We start from the raw sequence: 22,625 nt of genomic DNA on the forward strand, positions 1-22,625 counted from the left end.
TGGAAGACGGCGAGGACTCAAGGGCGCGACGAGTCCTTGCTGCGGTGAGCGTGACGGTGACGTCGAGAGTCCGTGAGAGGTGGCGGTGAGGGACTGAGGGGGTGAGAGGTGGCAGTGGCAGTCGGCAGTATGGAATGGTGAGACAGTGAGTCCGTGAGAGGAGAGGGTTTGAGGGTGAAGACTGAAGAGTGAAGACCATCATATTTGACAGGGACGGCTAGGTTAACAAGCGCTCAATCTCAAATCTCATATATGAGTCATTTTAGTTTTTTCACTTAGCCATAATGGGTTTTCAATTTTTGATTTTTTTTTAGTGACTGAACGAAATAAATTAAACAAAGAAAAACAAAACAAACAAAAAAGGAACTGCCTAAATAGAGGGACAGTCCTGTTCAAGACTACTCTTAAACTCTTCCCAAGGTGAAAGAAGCTCCACATGCGAAAGTTGTAACTTCATCGCCATCTTTGTCATAGTATCTGCCACCGTGTTTGCATCTCTCATAATCAAACGAAAGTCAACCCGCCAATTCCAATGCATGATATCTCCTATTTTGAGCACCAGTGGATCAATAAATCCAAAACTATCTTGAGTAACAAGATTAAATACTTCCACACAATCTGTCTCACAAATAACATCTCGTTGACCCACATCCCAAGTTAAGAGATATCCTCTCCAAATAGCAAACAATTCCCCTTGAAGAATAATATTACTCTCAATCATTCCCAAACACCCCCTTTGCCAGCTCCCATTACAATCTCTAATAACACAAGCAAAACCAACACTATCACCCGAACCAAAATAACTAGCATCACAATTAATCTTAAAAATACCAATAGATGGGGGATTCCAAAAACCATTTAGAGTAGAGGGAAGGGACATACGTTGTAATTCAAAAATATTCCTAAGCTCCTTTTCTGAAGTTAATGCCAGACAAATCACTTTTTCCGGAGGCCAAGTTTCATGGGATTAAAGATGTCATTATTCCTTACTCGCTATATCCACCAAAGTTCCGAAAAGAACTTGAACGGACGCTCTCTGCTATGATACAAGAACCAGTTCTTCAAATCCAAAAGATGACAAGAAATATCCAACCTATGCCAGACAAGCTGAGCTTTTGGACAATCCCGAATACAATGTAAAACCGATTCCTGGCTAGAAAGACATCTTGGACACCTATCCGATGACGACATCCCTCTTCTAAAGCGAAAACTTGCAGTAGGAAGAGCCTCCTTAAGGCACAACCAAGCCAAAAACTTAAGCTTTTCCGGAACAAGCTGACGCCAAAGCCAAAGCCAATTCTCCCGCTCCTCCCAACCAAACAGCTGCTTACACAACCACAAGTAACCATTGCGTGAGTCATAGACTTTGGCAGCAGACCCACTCCAATACCAACCCACTTTCGGACCTGTTTGTTCATCTGGATTGTAAGAGAGAATATTATCTTTCAAATTTTGAGATAAAGGAGAATAAAGAGTATCCAAATGCCACCTACCAACCGACCAAATATCCTGTATCCGGAGATTCGAATCAGAAATGTGAACATAATCCATCTCATTAGATAACCGTCCTTCTCTCCTCCAGCTAGAAAACCAAAAATTCTGGTTCAAATCTCCAATACACCAAGCAAACCCATCCTTCAACACTTCCCAAGCCTTGCAAAGACACCTCCAAATGGGAGAGTCCTTGTTCTTAGGATAACTAAAACAGTCATATAGAGATGATCGGTATTTGGCATCCAACAATTGGACCCATAACTTGTTTGGCTACTGGAAAAAAGTCCAAACTAGCTTCCCAAGAAGAGCAATATTTACACAATAAGGATCTCTAATCCCCAAACCTCCATATTTTTTTGGAGTAACCAGTACCTTCCAACTAACAAGATTCAATCCTCTTCCATCAACTTGTCCTTTCCAAAGAAAATTCCTCATCATAGACTCCAATTTACTAATGATTCCTTTGGGAAAAATAGAGACCTGCATCTGGTACGTGGGAATAGCAGCAGCAACAGAATTAACCAAGCAGAGCCTACCAGCCCGATTGAGTAAACTTCCTTTCCAGCTTGCTAGCCTACTCCGAATCTTATCCAGGACACCATTGAAAGCTGAACGAGTCACCCTAGAATGGCTAAGGGTAACTCCAAGATACTTGCCCAAGTCCTGGACAAATCTGATAGAGGATACCCCAGTAAAAACCTCTTTCCTTGTTGCAGAGACATTCTTGGAGCAAAGTGCTTTAGACTTCTCGACATTAATCTTCATCCCAGATGCTTTGCAAAAAGTCTCTAAAACTAACATCACATTTTGCACTTGTCTCTTTGTAGCTTTACAGAACAGAAGCAAGTCATCCACAAACATTAAGTGGGATATTCTTGGTCCCCCTCTAGAAATAGCAACCGGCTCCCACAAGCCCAAATCAACCTGATGACTAATAAAGCATGCTAATCGCTCCATACACAACACAAAAAGATAGGGTGACATAGGGTCTCCTTGTCTAAGACCTCGACGAGGAGTAAAGCCATTCCGACGACTCCCATTCCAAAGAATAGATAAGGAAGAAGCAGTGACACAATTCATAATCAAATTAAGTGTAGGAATAGGAAAACCAAAGCTTTTAAGGGTATGAGCTAAAAACCTCCAGTCAACTCTATCATAAGCTTTCTCCAGATCAATCTTAAAGGTCAGTGTGCCTTTCTTTGATTTAGTCTTCTTCATAAAGTGGAGGACTTCTTGAGCAATAATGATGTTGTCAGGAGTTCCTCGTCCCGGAATAAATCCTCCTTGAAGAGGGCCAACAATCTCTGCAAGATGAGGACGAAGCCTATTAACGAGGACCTTCGTGATGATCTTGTAAACTACATTGCAGAGACTAATCGGCCTGAAATCTTTCATAGATACCGGTGATTCAACCTTTGGAATGAGAACCAGTAAAGTCTCCAACATTCTCGGATCAAGAGGAACACCAGAGAATGCCTGCTTAACCATCTTCCAAACATCAAGACCAATGATCTCCCAATATTCTTTGAAGAAGAAAGCTTGAAACCCATCAGGACCCGGAGCTTTAAAAGAGTTCATGTGAAAAACAGCTGCTTTGACTTCCTCCATAGTAACTGGTGCCGTAAGGTTATTGCAAGCTTCCTCATTCAGAGAAGGAAGAGGCACATCACTAAGGCAACCCAAATCAACATCATCCAAATGACAGAATAAGCTTTTATAGAAAGACTCTGCTTCTTGACTCAGAACTTCTGGATCAGTTTCCCACACTCCATCCTTGAGAAAAAGGCCATGAATCTTATTATGCTTCCTTCGCGCAAGAGTTTGAATATGAAAGAATCTTGTATTCCTATCCCCGAACCTTACCCACTGCTCTCTGGACTTTTGGAACCATAGGAACTCTTCATGCACTAGAGTATTATTATAATCATCAAGCAACTGTTGCTCTTTCTGACGCAAATAAATACTATCCACCACTTCCAAACGCTTTTGTAAATAATTAATCTGCTGCTCTAATTCACATTTCTTAACAAAAATGTTACCAAATACCTTCGAGTTAAACTCTAGTGAATTCTTCTGTACTTCCGAAAGTTTACCATGAATTTCTCTATTACCAGACCACCATGACTGGTTCACAATATCCCTATACCCAGGATGAGTAGCCCAAGCAGCAACAAATCAGAAAGGTCGATTCCCTTTAGGCTGAGGACGACCTTTACAACGCACCAAAATAGGGCAATGATCAGACTGAAGCCTATTTAAAACTTCTGCATAAGCCTCTGGAAAGATAGATAACCAACTACTATTTATACAGACTCGATCAAGCTTTTTTGCCACGTCAACATAATTTTTCACCCTTCTGTACCAAGAAAACCGCCTCCCAATAGGCTTCAGATCAAACAAACCACTATCCCCTAATGAAGTAGCAAACATGTCGGCTCTTTGATGAGAAAATTGACAGCCCTTAGATTCATGAGAAAATTTGACTTCATTAAAATCACCAAGAACAATCCAAGGTCCTTGAAAAACCATGGATTGTGCAACAAGATAATCCCAAAGGAGAACCCTTTTATTAAATTGAGTACTGCCATAAATACCACTACACCTCCAAATTAAATTATCAAAGTGAACCTCAACAGTAACACCCTGATCAAAAGCATCAATGAACTTACAACAAACACCCTTCATAGAGGATAGAAACCAAATACCTCCCTTATGCCCCTCTGCTTCTACTATACCAACAGAGTGATACCCCAACCTTTCCCAAAATAATTTTAAATGCTGAAAAGGGGAGTGAGTTTCAACCACAATAAAGAAAACAGATCTAAATTTCCTAACAAGTTCTTTACAATGCACCCGGGCTAACTTATTAGAAGCACCCCTAATATTCCAAACAATCATATTTAAACTATCCATAAATAATAGGGACAGAATAAATAAGAACATAAACTCTAAACAGAATCACCAACCTCAATAGGTGGTTTGTCCTGCAGTACTGGCACACTCTGATCCTCAATAATTGCCACCTTTGGACCTCCTGACACTGCACCTGCCATGCTTCCATCTATTAAGGTTTCCTCCGTTGTGCCACCATTTTTATCAACTGGCGAGTTCTGCAAGGAGGAAGGCCGAGGACGCTTCCGTAGAGAGATTCCACGACGTGCAGGAGTTCTGCGTGATGGAGATGACGCAATTTCATGTTTTTCTCGCTTTCCCATCCTAATGCCAATTGATTTGCCTCCATCACCATGCAAATTGGGCCTTGGAACCCTTCTCGAACCAAACTTGTGCTGCTTTCTATCTTGGTCCTTCAAACCTGATGACTGGCCCATTGTAAATTTTCCCTTACGCAGCACTTGTTGCCAGCCCTCTCCATCATCCATGCATGCCTCATTAACATGACCATCAGGCACGTGAGGAGCCAATGATTCCGTAACTACATCCTTCCCTTTAACAACTCCTAATTTCTCACCCAAATTACGAGGATTCTCACCCAAATCACGAGCTTCTGATTCAGCCTCTTGTTGAATCTCATGATTGTTGTGTGGCACTAATGTCAGAGCTTCATTATTTTTTTCATCACCAAAGAAATTTCCGTTTCCTTCCAAGGACTCCTTCTCCATGCACAACGATCTATCATGCCCATACCGTGCACAAGTAGCACAAATCAACTGTAAACTCTCGTACTCCACTTCATAAGTCACACCCTCCACTATAATATGTTTGATTACAAGCAACTCAAGATTAATTTGAACATAAGCTCGGGCATATTTTCCTCTTTCTGCAAGCTTAGTAGCCAAATCTACTTTCACCGGAATTCCTATTGCAGAAGCAATTCGCAGCATTGCTTGTTCCTGGTAGCACCAAATTGGAAGTCCCGAGACTCGAATCCATACCAGCGTTGATCCAAAGAATTTTTTGCATGGCCTAAAATCCACATCCCATGGCTTGACTGCAACATAGTGACCATCTATCAACCACGGGCCACCAAGAATGACTTTCTCACGATCCGCAGCAATATCAAATTTAACCAAAAAATATCCAAACCCCACATCCAACAAATCAAACCCTCCTTTGATGCGCCATACTATCCGAAGCTTATGCATGAGAGCCGTGTAGCCATAATGCTTATCCAGCACCTTGATCACGATGGCTTCCTTATAAGGTTCAGCTAGACAGCTCTTTGCCTCCTTGGTAAAACTGACACTTGGTGGACGAGAATCACCCTGCTTACCTGTCACCGTCGCGATACCATCCCCAGATAAAGACCCTACTAATGCAAAGGCCTTAGACTTTTCTGCACCAATGACTTTATCTCTAAAAGAGACATTGGATGGCTTTTCTAACCCCTCTCGAGAAGAACCCTCCTTAACACCGGATACACACCCACCCACGCTCTCCCCCTTATCTCTTCCGATGGCATGGCCATCTTCCTCACCGTGTTTCACCCTCAACCGCTCACGCCCGCTCTCTCCTTCTCTCATTCTCCTTGAGTACCGTCTTTGTCCAATACTCCAATTTGAAATGGCGCTTATATGCAATATTTGATTTGAAATCATGAAAATAAGTATTTATAGTTATAGGTACGTTTTTAATTTTTGAAATTAAATGTTTTTTTTAGTTACAATTTTTTTTCTTTTGTTTTTAAATTTTTATTTTAATTTTTTTAGAAAAGAATTTACATTTTAAAGAATCTTTTATAAGGTAGATAAGATTTTTTTTTTAATAAATACAAAAATATTTATATAAATATCAATGATCTTATTTTAAAATAAAAAATTAAAATTTTGTAAATAATAAATTAGATCAGGAGGGGAAGGGGAAAATTGAGTTAGAACGAATAAAAATTAATTTTTATGATTTTTAAATCATAAATTTGAGATAAAAAATTAAAATTCATTTAAATAATAAATTATTAATAAATAAAAATATAAAAATATAAAATTTAAATTTTATGAATTATTTAATTTTTTAATGTATAGAATAATAAATTTTGAATTAATTTAAGTATAATACTAAAATTATTACGTTATTATTATAGGTAACAATCAAGATAAAAAATTTATAAATATTTGTAAATTTATTTATTTTTTCAATCTTATTTAATTTGAAACAGATATAAACATTTAAATGTAAAGAATTCTTTTTTCGTATAATTTTAGTTGTTAAATTTTTTTTTAATTTTATATTTAATATCTTAAATAATCTTTAGTTTCGTTATTCTTTCAAATTTTTTAATTTTAATTTTTATTATTTTTTTACTATTTTTCATACACATATCTAAAAAGAATACAACATGTACTCAATAGAATAAGAAAAAAGACAACAAAAATAGAAGTTATGTGTAAAAAAAAAAAGGTAACTCTAAAAAGAAGAAAGGAAAATTAAGTGATAATTACATTTTTCACCAATTTTTAAGATGACAGTTATATTAATCAGAGACAATAATAGTTATACATGTATAAAAAATGATAAGAGAAAAAGATAATGTATAATATGATGAGATGATATAATAAAAATTTTAAAAATAATAAAATTAAAAAAAATTAAAGATGTTCAAGATAAGATTTTTTAAAATACATTTTTTTTATCTATTAGAATTATTGATGGAGATAAAGAATGATTTGAATATAAATTTTTAAATTTGCTTCTAATTAAACAGAATTGAGAAAATAAATAAATTTAATATATTTATACATAACTAATCTTTATATAATATTAGTAAGTGTTTATATTGACTTTGTTACACATAATAACAACAAAATATTTTTTTAATCTTATTTTCTAAATTAAATTTATTTATTTTATACATTTTACATGTTAAATAACTTAAGGTATTTTATTTTTTTATAATTTATTTTTAATTATTAATATTAAATTTATAATTTTAAAATAAAAATTTAAATTTAATTTCTTAAACTCAGAAAAGCGATTGAACAAGCACGTGAGCCGCTAGTTAAAGTAATGACGGAATAAGGACTAACGTGTTTCCTCACAAATTAGTAGCAACATGAAATATGCGAGGAAAGTCTATCAGTTTTTAAGCCGTCGCTAATTCCTCACTAGATAAGCTTTTGATTAGTGACTTAATTACGACTAGTTACTTCTAAAATTTTCACGATTAGCTTTGTATTTGTTATAACTCTGCAACGGATTTCCAACGACATTAGCGAGTAATTTGCTACAAAATAGGTAGGATATAGCTTTTGTTTTGCGACAAGATTGCAGTTGCCAAGTTGCTCGCTAAAGTAAAATTGCGACAACTTAGCGACAAATGCATTTTGCCCGCTAATCAGCGAGTTGAAATCAGCGAATGAAGTGTTTCAGTTGTTAAATGGTCGCAAATTTCTCGCTACTTAGGTCATAGACCCTCAATATCCATATTTTCACTTAGCGACTAATTTGCAAGGAATACTTCCCTAACTGAATGGTTTATCCGTTACGACGAGTTAGCAACGACTATTTTCTGTCGCTACCCTAATTTTGAATTTTACAATATTATGTGACAAATTAGCGAGAAACTAGATGATCGCTAAAAATAAAAATTTGGTGACAAATTAGCTAGGAAATTGTCCATCGCAAAATACATTTCAAGTCTTTGTGAGGGATTAGCTAGTAACATTGTTCCTCACTAATTTGCCTTTTCGCACAAAGTTTATTTAGCGATGAAATAATGTGTAAATTGTTTCTCGCTAGTTGTATATCAAACAATTGTGACCGAATAGTGACAATAATATCACTCGCTACTTTACTTTTATTCGATTGAACCCCTAAGTGACTGATTTGCTAGAACATTGTCACTCGCTAATTAATTTGTGACAAATTAGCGAGGAAATTTTCCCCGCTCTTTTTTTAGCTACAAAAGTCAATCTGCGAGAAACAAACTTATTCGTAAATCTCTCGCTAATCAGTCGCTTTTCTCAAATTCGGGTATTTTGTGATCGCTTATTAATTTTGTCGTTAGTGCGTCACTAATTCCTCGCAAGTTAGTGACGAATTAGTGACAACAAATATTTTTCGCAAAAATTCATCATTAATTTGTCAATGACTGTTTAAATCTCGTCACCAGTAGCAGTTTGCCCTCAACGATGTGGTTCTCCTCAATAGCTGTTGCTGCATCTTTCATTAGGTAAGCATCCACGAACCACTAGCATTCAACTCCTTTATTCACTCCCTTCCAACAAAAATGAAGTAACTGTCCTTTATTCAACTTCCTTTATTCACTCCTTTTTTCTACCACGTTATTTTTTTTATCATAATATAACTTATTACAATATAATTACAATTTTTATATTTTTTTATCATTATTCTAAAAAAGAGTAACTGTCCCTTCTAATTTATTAGGCTAGGTCTTAATTTAGTGAAATGAGTAATATTATTATATGCGATATTTACGTTGATATTAAATTGCACATTGATATACTTTATTTATGTAACTTTCAGATGGAGATGGAAACGACAGAAGTGAGTTCAGCTAATGACGATGATTGTAGCTTGGACCAAGAGATGGAAACAGAAAAATGTAAATGTTGTGGTTGCAAACAGTGTGAAATTGTTATCGCTGTAGATATTATTAATCATACATTTCCAATATCTGAGGTAGCATATGATGTGTATGTGAGATATGCCAAATGTGTTGGCTTTGGAATTCGGAAGGGAGATTTTGTGAAAACCAAAGATGGTTGTTACTCAAGGCGAAGGTTTTTTTGTAATAGGGCCGGATTGAGAGAGAAGAAATACTATGACAATATTTCACGAAAAGGGGAACAAAGGGCTAAGACACGAACTAATTGTCAAGCTAAATCGTGTTTATACTTTGATAAAAGTGCAACTGTTTGGAGGGTTAAGAATTTGTTCGATGAACATAACCATGACTTAGTTCCACAATGCATGGTTCACCTAATTCCGAACCATCGGTAGTTAACTGATGCAAACAAGGCACAAGCTGACATCATGTATATGTATGGTGTGTCAACATCTCAAATGATGGGGTTTATGGCTGGGCAAGCCGATGGGTATGCCAGAGCTGGTTTTACAAAGAAAGACTTAGATAACCACCTTGACAGGAGTTGACGCTTATGTATTTTAGGTGGTAACGCCAACGCCACCATAAGCTACCTGTTTGGAAAGGCTGACGTTGACCCGACGGCTATGGCATGATATAGTTCAACTGCGGAGGATCGGTTAGGTAGTTTATTTTGGACTGATGGAATATGCCAAGATGATTATCAATATTTTGGTGATGTCCTTGCATTTGATGCTACATACAAAAAGAATAAGTACAAAAAACTATTGGTAATCTTTTCTGGGAATAACCATCACAGGCAAACATGTATATTCGGGTTTACCATACTTAATAATGAAATGGCATCCACGTATAAGTGGCTACTGGCTAACTTTTTGGAAGTCATGATGAACAAGCATCCTAAAGTTGTTGTGACTGATGCAGACGAGGCTATGAAAGAGGTGATTAATGAGATTTTTCCAAATACAACCCATAAATTGTGCGGATGGCATCTTCAGAAAAATGCTACTTTGAATATCAAGGACCTAGGTTTACGCAAATCATTTAAGAAGTTCATTTATGCCAAGTGGGATGTTAATGAATTTGAGGAGGAATGGTCAAAATTGGTTGAAGAGTTTGGTGGTAGTGACATGTCATGGATTGACAAACAATATGAAAACAAAGAAAGTTGGGCCAGGGAATTTCTTCAGGATAAATTTTGTGCTGGTTTTAGAACTACTTCACGATGTGAAGGCATTAAAAACTTCATAAAGAGATTTGTTCATTCAAGGCACAATATTTTAGAGTTGGTGGAGAATCTTGAGCGGGCTTTAAGAGATTACCGCAATAATGAGATGGTTGCTCAATTCAAGACAATCAATTCTGATCCTGTTTTGACAACTGGCTTACCGTCTCTCGAGCTTTGTGCTGCAAACATCTACACTAGAGAGATATTCAAACTAGTGAGGAAGCAAATTGAAGAAGTGGTTTCTTTAGACATTATACATAGTCAGCCCCTTTCGACAACTATGGTATACAAGATTTGTGCTTTTCAAAAGAGGGTCAAAATATTTACAGTTGTATATGATCGCAATGAGAAGAAATTGGAGTGTGAATGCTGTCATTGGGATCATGAAGGGTATCCTTGTAGTCATATGTTGTGTGTGCTGAGACGAGAGGACATAGATGAATTGCCAGAAAGTCTAATTCTAAAAAGATGGACCCGAGATGCAAAGAAGTATACTAATGATCAAACAGTCGAAAGCAGTGCAAATGATGCTGAAAAAGGTTTCTTAATGAGATATAGTGCTATGTTAGTTGCCACAATATGGATGTCATTCCTTGCGGCTCAAGAAGTTCTACTTTTTGGTGATACGATGAATGAAGTTACTAGATGGACCAAAGATCTAGAGAAAAGGTGCAACATTAAAAGGCAAAATGGTGTTACTAATGTATTGCATCCTGCTGCTGAATTTATTGGTGATCCATGTGTCGCTAAGACTAAAGGTGCACCCAAACTCAAGAAGAATGAAACTAGGAAAAGGTCATGTTCAAATTGCTTCGTGAAGGGTCATACAAAGAGGCATTGTCCAAAGTTGGTTGATGAAGGTGACCGGAGCCATGACCATTTCCCTTCTCGATGTACAGACACAGATGAGACTATTTATGCAAAGATTGCTAAATTTTGTTTGTTGAAAAAAGTTTGATCAATTATTTTCATATTAGTATGTTAATCATATTTATTCTCCTAGCATGGTTAAAAATTTTGGTTGTGTAATTTCATCTATTTATAGACGTAAAAATTAAGAAATGTGACATTAGGTTGTAATGAATTGTTTTTTATTTATTTGACATGCTTGATACGCAGCAAAAGAGCCTCTTGGTGCCACAAGGAGTGAGAATAATGGGCGCAACTGTACTGCAGAATCTAGTACTAAGCTCATGGGTTCTCAATCAAATCTGGCGGGTATAGGAGCATTTTCAGGGGTCCAATTTTATCCAACTCTTAGTAACTTATTTCCAACGCCACAGGGTGGAGTACCTGGCCAACCAACCACTCTGCAAAATATTAGGCATCAATGGCTCTTACAGGTGAAAATTATTTGTATTTTGTGTTTTAACCGTTACAAAATAATTCTTCATGATTTTTGACATAACTATTCATATGTTTATATAGGCCATGGAAGCTAGGAATACCTTGAAACAATAGTGAAAAATAACTTAATTTTTCTGGGATGTTACATTACCTTGCTGAACCATTCCAGTGTTGTTAGTATGCGAATTGTGCATATATTTTGTCCTTTGGTAATTTATTTTTGTTAAATGTATTATACTCAGTACTCACAGTATTGGTTCAATGAATTCTGATGGTTGTGTTCAAGTATTTGATTTGGAGATTCTTGTGAACAGTAACACACTCCCTGGTAGTTGAGTAAAGAAAGCTTCAAAGTTTCTATTTTATTATTTAGTTGTTTAGATCAACCACTTCGATAAGATAATTGGTATGCGAAATTGTGATCATCAACAATGGCACCAAAGGACTTGGAGCTCTTAAACGTGAATCACACTTTGTCACAATTCCGCACAACTAACCAGCAAGTACACTGGGTCATCCAAGTAATACCTTACGTGAGTAAGGGTCGATCCTACGGAGACTGTCGGCTTGAAGCAAGCTATGGTCATCTTGTAAATCTCAGTCGGGCGGATTTAGATGGTGATGGAGAATTGATAATTAAAAGATAAATAAAACATAAAATAAAGATAGAGATACTTATGTAATTCTTTGGTTGGAACTTCAAATAAGCGTATGAAGATGCTTTGTTCCTCCTGAACCTCTGCTTTCCTATTGCCTTCTTCCAATCATTCATACTCCTTTCCATGGCAAGCTTTATGTTGGGCATCACCGTTGTCAATGGCTACTTCCCGTCCTCTCAGTGAAAACATTCCAAATGCGCTGTCACCGCACGGCTAATCATCTGTTGGTTCTCGATCATGTCGGAATAGGATCCATTGATCCTTTTGCGTCTGTCACACGCCCCACAATCGCGAGTTTGAAGCTCGTCACAGTCATCCCTTCCCAGATCCTACTCAGAATACCACAGACAAGGTTTAGACGTTTCGGATCTCAGGAATGGCTGCCAATAATTCTAGCCTATACCACGAAGGTTCCAATCTTAGATTAGAAACCCAAGAGATACGCATTCAAGCCATTGCTAGTAGAACAGAGGTGGTTGTCAGGCACATGTTCATAGGTGAGAATGATGATGAGTGTCACGGATCATCACATCCATCAAGTTGAAGAACGAATGAATATCTTGGAGAAGAAATAGACTTGAGTTGAATAGAAAAACAATAGTACTTTGTATTAATTCTTGAAGAACAGCAGAGCTCTACACCTTAATCTATGGTGTGTAGAAACTCTACCGTTGAAAATACATAAGAACAAGGTCTAGGAATGGCCATGAGGCCAGCCCCCAAACGTGAAAAGGTCTATCCAAGTATGAGTAAAAAATCAAAATACAATAGCAAAAGGTCCTATTTATAGAAAACTAGTAGCCTAGGGTTACAGAAATAGGTAATTAATGCAGAAATCTTCTTCCGGGCTCACTTGGTGTGTGCTTGGGCTGAGCATTGAAGCTTTCATGTGTAGAGACTTTTCTTGGAGTTAAACGCCAGCTTTTGTGCCAGTTTGGGCATTTAACTCCAGCTTTTGTGCTAGTTTTGGAGTTAAACGCCAAAATTCTTGAGCTGACTTGGAACGCCTGTTTGAACCATCAAATCTCGAGCAAAGTATGGACTATTATATATTGCTGGAAAGCCCAGGATGTCTACTTTCCAACGCAATTGAGAGCGCGCCAATTGGGCTTTTGTAGCTCCAGAAAATTCACTTTGAGTGCAGGAAGGTCAGAATCCAACAGCATCTGCAGTCCTTTTTCAGCCTCTGAATCAAATTTTTGCTCAGGTCCCTCAATTTCAGCCAGGAAATACCTGAAATCACAGAAAAACACACAAACTCATAGTAAAGTCCAGAAAAGTGATTTTTATTTAAAAACTAATAAAAACATAATAAAAACTAACTAAAATATATTAAAAACATACTAAAAACAATGCCAAAAAGCGTATAAATTATCCGCTCATCACAACACCAAACTTAAATTGTTGCTTGTCCCCAAGCAACTGAAAATCAAATAGGATAAAAAAAGAAGAGAATATACAATGAATTCCAAAAACATCTATGAAGATCAGTATTAATTAGATGAGCGGAACTTTTAGCTTTTTGCTTCTGAACAGTTTTGGCATCTCACTTTATTCCTTGAAGTTCAGAATGATTGGCATCTATAGGAACTTAGAATCCAGATAGTGTTATTAATTTTCCTAGTTAAGTATGTTGATTCTTGAACACAGCTACTTTATGAGTTTTGGCCGTGGCCCTAAGCACTTTGTTTTCCAGTATTACCACCGGATACATAAATGCCACAGACACATAACTGGGTGAACCTTTTCAGATTGTGACTCAGCTTTGCTAGAGTCCCCAATTAGAGGTGTCCAGGGTTCTTAAGCACACTCTTCTTTTTGCTTTGGACCTTGACTTTAACCGCTCAGTCTCAAGTTTTCACTTGACACCTTCACGCCACAAGCACATGGTTAGGGACAGCTTGGTTGAGCCGCTTAGGCCAGGATTTTATTCCTGTGGGCCCTCCTATCCACTGATGCTCAAAGCCTTGGATCCTTTTTATCACCCTTGCCTTTTGGTTTAAAGGGGTATTGGCTTTTTCTGCTTGCTTTTCTTTTTTCTTTCTTTTTCTTTTCTCTCTTTTTTTTTTGCATATATCCTTTTTTTTCTGCAAGCTTTTCACTGCTTTTTCTTGCTTCAAGAATCAATTTTATGATTTTTCAGATCATCAGATAACATTTCTCCTTTTCCCATCATTCTTTCAAGAGCCAACAATTTTAACATTCATAAACAATCAAATTCAAAAATATGCACTATTCAAGCATTCATTCAGAAAAACAATAGTATTGCCACCACATCAAGATAATTAAACTGTTTTAAAATTTAAAATTCATGCATTTCTTTTTCTTTTTCAATTAAAAACATTTTTCATTTAAGAAAGGTGATGGATTCATTTTCATAGCTTTAAGGCATAGACACTTAGACACTAATGATCATGTAATAAAGACACAAACATAAATAACATAAGCATAAAAATTCGAAAAACAGGAAAATAAAGAACAAGAAAATTAAAGAACGGATCCACCTTAGTGATGGCGGCTTGTTCTTCCTCTTGAAGATCTTATGGAGTGCTTGAGCTCCTCAATGTCTCTTCCTTGCCTTTGTTGCTCCTCTCTCATGGTTCTTTGGTCTTCTCTAATTTCATAGAGGAGGATAGAATGCTCTTGGTGTTCCACCCTTAGTTGTCCCATGTTGGAACTTAATTCCCCTAGGGAGGTGTTGATTTGCTCCCAATAGTTTTGTGGAGGAAAATGCATCCCTTGAGGCATCTCAGGAATTTCATGAGGAGTTTCCTCATGCTCTTGTCCATGAGTGGAATCTCTTATTTGCTCCATCCTTTTCTTAGTGATGGGCTTGTCCTCATCAATGAGGATGTCTTCCTCTATATCAATTCCAGCTGAATTGCAGATGTGACAAATGAGATGAGGGAAGGCTAACCTTGCCATAGTAGAGGACTTGTCTGCCACCTTGTAGAGTTATTGGGATATAACTTCATGAACTTCTACTTCCTCTCTAATCATGATGCTATGAATCATGATAGCCCGGTTTATAGTAACTTCAGACCGGTTGCTAGTGGGAATGATTGAGCGTTGGATGAACTCCAACCATCCCCTAGCCACGGGCTTAAGGTCATGCCTTCTTAGTTGAATCGGCTTCCCTCTTGAATCTCTCTTCCATTGAGCGCCCTTTTCACAGATGTCCATGAGGACTTGGTCCAACCTTTGATCAAAGTTGACCCTTCTAGTGTATGGGTGTGCATCTCCTTGCATCATGGGCAAGTTGAATGCCAACCTTACATTTTCCGGACTAAAATCTAAGTATTTGCCTCGGACCATTGTAAGCCAATTCTTAGGATCCGGGTTCACACTTTGATCATGGTTCTTAGTGATCCATGCATTGGCATAGGACTCTTGAACCATTAAGATTCCGACTTGTTGAATGGGGTTGGTGAGAACTTCCCAACCTCTTCTTCGGATCTCATGTCGAATCTCCGGATATTCGCCCTTTTTGAGCTTAAAAGGGACATCGGGGATCACCTTCTTCTTGGCCACAACTTCACAGAAGTGGTCTTGATGCACCTTTGAGAGGAATCTCTCCATCTCCCATGACTTGGAGGTGGAAGCTTTTGCCTTCCCTTTCCTCTTTCTAGAGGTTTCTCCGGCCTTTGGTGCCATTAATGGTTATGGAAAAACAAAAAAGCTTTAGCTTTTACCACACCAAACTTAGAAGGTTGCTCGCCCTCGAGCAAAAGAAGAAAGAAGAGAGTAGAAGAAGAAGAAATAGAGGAGATGGAGGGGGCTTAGTGTTTCGGCCAAGGGGGAGAAGTAGTGTTTAGGTTGTGTGAAAATGAAGGAGTGAAGATGGGTTTATATAGGAGTGGAGAGGGGGGTATGGTTCGGCCATTAAGGGTGGGTTTGGGTGGGAAAGTGGTTTGAATTTGAATGGTGAGGTAGGTGGAGTTTTATGATGGATAGATGTGGATTGGTGAAGGGTTTATGGAGAAGAGGGTAGGATTTGATAGGTGAGGGATTTTTGGGGAAGAGGTATTGAGGTGATTGGTGAATGGGTGAAGAAGAGAGAGAGGGGTGGGGTAGGTGGGGATCCTGTGGGGTCCACAGATCCTGAGGTGTCAAGGATTTCTCATCCCTGCACCATGTGGCATGTAAAACGCCCCTTGCTGTCAATCCTGGCGTTAAACGCTAGGCTGCTGCCCATTTCAGGCGTTTAACGCCAGCTTCTTGCCCATTCCTGGCATTAAACGCCAGTCTGGTGCCCATTTCTGGCGTTAAATGCCCAGAATGGTGCCAGACTGGGCGTTTAATGCCCATTCTGCTACCCTTACTGGCGTTTAAACGCCAATAAGTTTCTCCTCCAGGGTGTTCTATTTTTCATTCTGTTTTTCCTTCTGTTTTTGCTTTTTCAATTGTTTTTGTGACTTCACATGATCATCAACCTATAGAAAACATAAAATAACAAAAGAAAATAGAAATTTAACATAGATAATTAAAGATTGGGTTGCCTCCTAACAAGCGCTTCTTTAATGTCAATAGCTTGACAGTGGGCTCTCATGGAGCCTCACAGATGTTCAGAGCAATGTTGGAACCTCCCAACACCAAACTTAGAGTTTGACTGTGGGGGCTCTGTTTGACTCTGTATTGAGAGAAGCTCTTCATGCTTCCTCTCCATGGTGACAGAGGGATATCCTTGAGCTTTAAACACAAGGGAGTCTTCATTCACTTGAATGATCAATTCTCCTCTGTCAACATTAATCACAGTTTTTTCTGTGGCTAGGAAGGGTCTGCCAAGGATGATTGATTCATCCATACACTTCCCAGTCTCTAGGATTATGAAATCAGCAGTGATGTAATGGTCTTCAACCTTTACCAAGACATCCTCTACAAGTCCATAAGCCTATTTCTTTGAATTGTCTACCATCTCCAGTGAGATTCTTGTAGCTTGTACCTTAATGATCCCTAGCTTCTCCATTACAGAGAGAGGCATAAGGTTTATACTTGATCCCAGGTCACACAGAGCCTGCTCAAAGGTCATGGTGCCTATGGTACAAGGGATGGAGAATTTTCCAGGGTCTTGTCTCTTTAGAGGTAATTTCTGCCTAGTCAAGTCATCCAGTTTTTTGATGAGCAATGGAGGTTCATCCTCCCAAGTCTCATTACCAAACAACTTGGCATTTAGCTTCATGATTGCTCCAAGGTACTTAGCAACTTGCTCTTCAGTAACATCTTCATTCTCTTCAGCGGAAGAATACTCATCAGAGCTCATGAATGGCAGAAGTAAATTCAATGGAATTTCTATAGTCTCAGTGTGAGCCTCAGATTCCTATGGTTCCTCATCAGGGAACTCCATGGAGGTCAGTGGACGTCCATTGAGGTCTTCCTTAGTGGAGATCACTGCCTCTTCTTCCTCTCCAGGTTCAGCCATGTGAGACGTGTTTATGGCCTTGCACTCCCTTTTTGGATTTTCTTCTGTATTGCTTGGGAGAGTACTAGGAGGGAGTTCAGTAATTTTCTTACTCAGATGACCCACTTGTGCCTCCAAATTTCTAATGGAGGACCTTGTTTCAGTCATAAAACTTTGAGTGGTTTTAATTAGATCAGAGACAATGGTTGCTAAGTCAGAGTGGCTTTGCTTAGAGTTCTCTGTCTGTTGCTGAGAAGATGATGAAAAAGGCTTGCTATTGCTAAACCTGTTTCTTCCACCATTATTGTTGTTGAAACCTTGTTGAGGTCTCTGTTGATCCTTCCATGAGAGATTTGGATGATTTCTCCATGAAGGATTATAGGTGTTTCCATAGGGTTCTCCCATGTAATTCACCTCTTCCATTGCTGGGTTCTCAGGATCATAAGCTTCTTCTTTAGAGGAAGCTTCCTTAGTACTGCCTGTTGCTGCTTGCATTCCAGACATACTCTGAGAAATCATATTGACTTGTTGGGTCAATATTTTATTCTGAGCCAATATGGCATTCAGAGTATCAATCTCAAAAACTCCTTTTTTCTGAGCTATCCCATTATTCACAAGATTCCTTTCAGAAGTGTACATGAATTGGTTATTTGCAACCATTTCAATGAGTTTCTGAGCTTCTGCAGGCGTCTTCTTCAGATGAAGAGATCCTCCAGTAGAGCTATCCAATGACATCTTGGATAGTTCAGACAGACCATCATAGAAAATACCTATGATGCTCCATTCAGAAAGCATGTTAGAAGGACATCTTCTGATCAATTGCTTGTATCTTTTCCAAGCTTCATAGAGGGATTCTCCTTCCTTTTGTCTAAAGGTTTGGACTTCCACTCTAAGCTTGCTCAATTTTTGAGGTGGAAAGAACTTTGCCAAGAAGGCATTGACTAGCTTTTCCCAAGAGTTCAGGCTTTCTTTAGGTTGTGAATCCAACCATGTCCTAGCTCTGTCTCTTACAGCAAAAGGAAAAAGCATAAGTCTGTAGACTTCAGGGTCAACCCTATTGGTCTTGACAGTGTCACAAATTTGCAAGAATTCAGCTAAGAACTGATGAGGATCTTCCAATGGAAGTCCATGAAACTTGCAATTCTGTTGCATTAGAGAAACTAATTGAGGCTTAAGCTCAAAGTTGTTTGCTCCAATGGCAGGGATTGAGATGCTTATCCCATAGAAGTCGGGAGTAGGTGCAGTAAAGTCACCAAGCACCCTCCTTGCATTGTTGGCATTGTTGTTTTTGGCTGCCATGGTTTCTTCTTCCTTGAAAAGCTCTGTTAGGCCCTCTAAAGAGAGCTGTTCTTTAGCTTCTCTTAGCTTTCTCTTCAAGGTCCTTTCAGGTTCAGGATCAGCTTGAACAAGTATGCCTTTATCTTTGTTCCTGCTCATATGAAAGAGAAGAGAACAAGAAAGTAGGAAATCCTCTATGTCACAGTATAGAGATTCCTTGAGGTGTCAGAGGAAAAGAAGAATAGAAGGAGGAGGTAGATAGAAGAGAATTCGAACATATAAAGAATGAGGGAGTTCAAATTGCACCTTGAGGAAGAGTGTTAATCCTTTAAATAGAAGGATGTGAGAAGAGGGGAAGAATTTTCGAAAATAAAGTAAAAGATTTTGAAATAATTAAAAGAAATTTTGAAAATTTGATTGATGATTTTCGAAAACTAGAATTGGGAAAGAAATTAAGTGATTTTGAAAAAGATTTTGAAATTAGAAATTAAAAAGATATGATTGAAAATTAATTTTGAAAAGATGTGATTGAAAAGATATGATTGAGAAGATATGATTGAAAATCAAACTAGAAAAAGAAAGTTTTTAAAATTAAAGTTGATTACTTGACTAACAAGAAATAAAAAGATATGATTCTAAAATTTAAAGTTTGATCCTTTCTTAATAGGCAAGTAACAACTTGAAAATTTTGAAGTAAATCATTAATTATAACAAGGATTTTCGAAAATAATAAAAAATTGAAAGAAATTGATTTTGAAAGGATATGATTGAAAAGATATGATTTGAAAAAGATTTGATTTTGAAAAATTATGAAAATTTGAAAAAAATCTAAATTAAAAACAAAATCTTTCCTTTAGTGTCATCCTGGCGTTAAACACCCAGAATGGCATCCATTCTGGCATTTAACGCCCAAAATCCTACCTTTTTGGGCGTTAAACGCCCAGCCAGGTACCCTGGCTGATGTTTAAATGCCAGTTTTCCTTCTTCACTGGGCGTTTTGAACGCCCAGCTTTTTCTGTTTGATTCCTCTGCTGAATGTTCTGAATCTTCAATTCTCTATATTATTGACTTGAAAAGACACAATTTTAAAAATATTTTTGAATTTTTAATGATGAGAAACAATAAAAATTGCAACTAAGATCAAATAAACAATGCATGCAGGACACCGAACTTAAAAATTTTCATATAAGAGACACTAAGAAATTGAGAATGCATATGAGAAACAACAAAACACACAAAACAAGAGAATTTAAAGATCAGAGCACTGAAATCATCAAGAACAACTTGAAGATCAATGAAGAACATATTGCATGTTTTCGAAAAATGCAAGAAGAATGCAATTGACACCAAACTTAAAAATTGATACTAGACTCAAACAAGAAACATAAAATATTTTTTTAATTTTTATAATTTTATAAATTTTTTTGTGATTTTCGAAACTTATAAGGAGAAGAAAATAAAGGGATTCAAAACTTTTAATGAGAATTCCAGGAATCATGCAATGTTAGTCTAAAGCTTCAGTCTAAAAAGATTAGACATGTTTGGCCAAGCTTCAGCAGGACATTACATTCAGCAGCTAAATTGATGAGAATCAATCAGCTTTTGTGATGCTAAGAACATCACCTTGAAACTCTAGAATTCATTCTTAAAAATTCTAAAAAGTACCTAATCTAAGCAACAAGATGAACCGTCAGTTGTCCAAACTCGAACAATCCCCGACAACAGCGCCAAAAACTTGGTGGACGAAATTGTGATCATCAACAATGGCGCCAAAGGACTTGGAGCTCTTAAACGTGAATCACACTTTGTCACAATTCCGCACAACTAACCAGCAAGTGCATTGGGTCGTCCAAGTAATACCTTACGTGAGTAAGGGTCGATCCCACGGAGACTGTCGGCTTGAAGCAAGCTATAGTCATCTTGTAAATCTCAGTCATGCGGATTCAGATGGTGATGGAGAATTGATAATTAAAAGATAAATAAAACATAAAATAAAGATAGAGATACTTATGTAATTCTTTGGTTGGAACTTCAGATAAGCGTATGAAGATGCTTTGTTCCTCCTGAACCTCTGCTTTCCTATTGCCTTTCTTCCAATCATTCATACTCCTTTCCATGGCAAGCTTTATGTTGAGCATCACCGTTGTCAATAGCTACTTCCCGTCCTCTCAGTGAAAACGTTCCAAATGCGCTATCACCGCACGGCTAATCATCTGTCGGTTCTCGATCATGTCGGAATAGGATCAATTGATCCTTTTGCGTCTGTCACACGCCCCACAATCGCGAGTTTGAAGCTCGTCACAATTATCCCTTCCCAGATCCTACTCAGAATACCACAGACAAGGTTTAGATGTTTCAGATCTCAGGAATGGCTGTCAATAATTCTAGCCTATACCACGAAGGTTCCAATCTTAGATTAGAAACCCAAGAGATACGCATTCAAGCCATTGCTAGTAGAACAGAGGTGGTTGTCAGGCACATGTTCATAGGTGAGAATGATGATGAGTTTCACGGATCATCACATCCATCAAGTTGAAGAACGAATGAATATCTTGGAGAAGAAATAGACTTGAGTTGAATAGAAAAACAATAGTACTTTGTATTAATTCTTGAAGAACAGCAGAGCTCCAACCTTAATCTATGGTGTGTAGAAACTCTACCGTTGAAAATACATAAGAACAAGGTCTAGGCATAGCCGTGAGGCCAGGCCCCAAACGTGAAAAGGTCTATCCAAGTATGAGTAAAAGATTAAAATACAATAGCAAAAGGTCCTATTTATAGAAAACTAGTAGCCTGGGGTTACAGAAATAGGTAATTAATGCAGAAATCTTCTTCCGAGCCCACTTGGTGTGTGCTTAGGCTGAGCATTGAAGCTTTCATGTGTAGAGACTTTTCTTGGAGTTAAACGCCAGCTTTTGTGCCAGTTTGGGCGTTTAACTCCAGCTTTTGTGCCAGTTTTGGAGTTAAACGCCAGAATTCTTAAGCTGACTTGGAACGCCTGTTTGGGCCATCAAATCTCGGGGAAAGTATGGACTATTATATATTGCTGGAAAGCCCAGAATGTCTACTTTCCAACGCAATTGAGATCGCGCCAATTGGGCTTTTGTAGCTCCAGAAAATCCACTTTGAGTGCAGGGAGGTCAGAATCCAACAGCATCTGCAGTCCTTTTTCAGCCTCTGAATCAGATTTTTGCTCAGGTCTCTCAATTTCAGCCAGAAAATACCTGAAATCACAGAAAAATACACAAACTCATAGTAAAGTCCAGAAAAGTGATTTTTATTTAAAAACTAATATAAACATAATAAAAACTAACTAAAATATATTAAAAACATACTAAAAACAATGCCAAAAAGCGTATAAATTATCCGCTCATCAATAATACCTTGAGTTCATGACTTGTAAACTCTATCAAATTATCTTCATCAATGCCTTTTTTAAGTTGTATATTCAAATCCAACATGATTTTCCTAGTAAATTTTTTGCTGAAAAATATTGAACGAACCAATCCAATTGCAAAAGCATTTTTGTAATGAAAAAGTACTTATGAAAATAAAGTAAAGAAACCAATCCAAATGTACATCTTAATCTGAATATTCTATCAAGTATTTATAGGAGGTATTTGAACTAGTTTTTATTTGAACCATCTTGTGTAAAGGTAATTTTGAAAGACAAACCACTCATGCCTATGAGACCAGAAT

At 37.6% G+C, this 22,625-nt stretch overlaps 1 non-coding gene and 1 pseudogene across 1 annotated transcript; both read left to right on the forward strand.

The window, feature by feature from the left end:
* The first annotated feature begins 8,934 nt into the window (after positions 1–8,934).
* Positions 8,935–11,705, forward strand: LOC107636930 (protein FAR1-RELATED SEQUENCE 5-like; annotated as a pseudogene).
* Positions 11,706–18,437: 6,732 nt separating this feature from the next.
* Positions 18,438–18,545, forward strand: LOC148568895 (small nucleolar RNA R71). The gene has a single exon (XR_015882688.1). It is a non-coding gene; the product is annotated as a small nucleolar RNA R71 (small nucleolar RNA).
* The last annotated feature ends 4,080 nt before the right edge of the window (positions 18,546–22,625 follow it).

The sequence above is a fragment of the Arachis ipaensis genome, chromosome B4 (assembly GCF_059453495.1).
Source record: "Arachis ipaensis isolate K30076 ecotype BB chromosome B4, ASM5945349v1, whole genome shotgun sequence".
Taxonomy (NCBI): domain Eukaryota; kingdom Viridiplantae; phylum Streptophyta; class Magnoliopsida; order Fabales; family Fabaceae; genus Arachis; species Arachis ipaensis.